Source organism: Littorina saxatilis, linkage group LG8, assembly GCF_037325665.1.
Source record: "Littorina saxatilis isolate snail1 linkage group LG8, US_GU_Lsax_2.0, whole genome shotgun sequence".
NCBI classification, from domain to species: domain Eukaryota; kingdom Metazoa; phylum Mollusca; class Gastropoda; order Littorinimorpha; family Littorinidae; genus Littorina; species Littorina saxatilis.
In genome coordinates this window covers 28811552-28813933 of record NC_090252.1, presented here as the reverse complement: position 1 = coordinate 28813933, position 2382 = coordinate 28811552, and the positions used below count along the sequence as shown (strand labels likewise).

The following is a 2382-nucleotide window of genomic DNA, read 5'->3' as shown; positions in this document are numbered from 1 at the left end:
TGTGTGTGTGTGTGTGTGTGTGTGTGTGTGTGTGTGTGCGTGTGTGTGTGTAGAGCGATTCATAGTAAACTACTGGACCGATCTTTATGAAATTTGACATGAGAGCTCCTGTAATTCAGTACTAAGGCCACAAAAAAAATAGTCTGTTTACGGTAACCCGACCGACCCTATTTTTTTCGCGCGACCCTAGACTTTTTTTTGGCATTTGGGGGGAAAAAAAAGCAAAATAACGTAAAAATATGGTTTTTTGGAGAAAAAAAAAATCCCGACCTACCGACCCTATTTTTTGGGCCTATGTTACCGTAAACAGACCTTTTTTTGGGGGGGCCTAATCGGTAGCCCCCAGACTATCATCCAACCACTGCAAAGGATTCAACATTCAGCTGCAAGATTAATTTGTAAATCCTCCAAGAAGCAACCTTGTACTCCCCTTCTGAAATATCTGCACTGGCTTCTGGTCAATCAAAGAATTAAGTACAAAAGCTCGTGTCTCTGTTTTAAAATCATCACTGGTTCTGCGCCTTCATATCTGTCTGAACTCGTAAACCTGTACGTCCCTTCCAGATCGCTGCGCTCTGCCGCTGACACTCGAATGTTCCGAATTCCAACAAAAAAAAGAAAAGTACATGGACAACGCGCATTTTCATTTGCTGCTGTTAAAACATGGAACTCCCTTCCTTATTCTGTCAGACATAGTACATCCTATTCTTCTTTTAGATCAAATCTGAAAACGCACCTGTTCACACAGCATTTTCTAGACTAACCAGTAACTTTCAAACTGTCCGGTGACCCCTGCAGCAGCCAGTGATCTGGAAATCGTGTGCTGCGACTTTTTCTTTTTTCCTTGTGCAAACTACATGTCGGTTTGTCTAGTTACATACATGGATATGTATAAGCACGAGCTTGGTTTTGTGATTATATTTGCGATTTTTGTGTGTACGCCATGTATGCAGATTTGTGTAGGTATATTAGTATTCATGTGTGAGTGTATGTGTATGTGTGTGTGTTTGTATGTATGTGTGTGTGCCTGTCTGTATGCGTGTGTGTGTGTGTGTGTGTGTGTGCGTGTGTGTGTGTGTGTGTGTGTGTGTGTGTGTGAATGTGTATCTGTGTGTCTGTGTGTATCTGTGCATGTGTGTGGTGATAGCATGTGTGTGTGTATGCGCACGCGTATGTGCGTGCGCACGCGTTTGTTTGTTTGTGACTGCATGGATTTAAACGATGAATTTGCTTTTGAACTCCTGTTCTTTTTGTGTCTTAATGCTTGTATTTTGGTTTTGTACATGTGTATAATAATGTCATTGTAAAGCGCTTGGAGCTTTTAGGTAAGCGCTCTATAAGTTTCCATTATTATTATTATTATTATTATTATGATATCCCCGGACATTTCTTTCATTTTTGCGATAAATGTCTTTGATGACGTCATATCCGGCTTTTTGTAAAAGTTGAGGCAGCACTGTCACACCCTCATTTTTCAATCAAATTGATTGAAATTTTGGCCAAGCAATCTTCGACGAAGGCCGGACTTCGGTATTGCATTTCAGCTTGGTGGCTTAAAAATTACTAAAAATCTGAAAATTGTAAAAAAAAGAAAAATATATATAAAACGATCCAAATGTACGTTCATCTTATTCTTCATCATTTTCTGATTCCAAAAACATATAAATATGTTATATTTGGATTAAAAACAAGCTCTGAAAATTTAAAAAAATAAAAATTATGATCAAAATTAAGTTTTCGAAATCAATTTAAAAACACTTTCGTCTTATTCCTTGTCGGTTCCTGATTCCAAAAACATATAGATATGATATGTTTGGATTAAAAACACGCTCAGAAAGTTAAAACGAACAGAGGTACAGTAAAGCGTGCTATGAAGCACAACGCAACCGCTACCGCGCCAAACAGGCTCGTCACTTTCACTGCCTTTTGCACTAGCGGCGGACTACGTTCAATTTCATTCTGTGAGTTCCACAGCGTGACTAAATGTAGTAATTTCGCCTTACACGACTTGTTTAGACTCTCACGAAACGTCCGAGAAGGTTGGAGTTGGGTGGTTGGTGTCGGAGTGGAGGGGGTGGGGGGGGGGGGGGGGGAGAAGTGGGGGGTTCGGAGATCATCAACGTAAGGTTCCAAGTTTTTTCCAGCTTTTCTCTAGAATCTGCAAATCCCTTTTAAGGGGGGGGGGGGGAAGATGTGTTTGGATGGGGTGGGGAAAAGGGGGTTTGGAGAGCAGATACATACAATAGTCAAATCAACGTCATGTCAGTCTCCCTGGGTAGAAAATAACTGTATGTTTTTCAGCTTTTCTCAAGACACTCGCGATACTTTGGAAGGGATTGTAAGGAGTCGGACGGGAGGGGGGGGGGGGTGGTTGCGATTGGA

The 2382-nt window shown here is 41.1% G+C and overlaps 1 protein-coding gene across 1 annotated transcript in view; it reads left to right on the top strand.

Annotated features, from left to right (window-relative positions):
- The window catches only part of LOC138974583 (neuropeptide FF receptor 2-like), a 64446-nt gene that overhangs the window by 14520 nt on the left and 47544 nt on the right, over positions 1-2382 (top strand). The window lies entirely within an intron of this gene.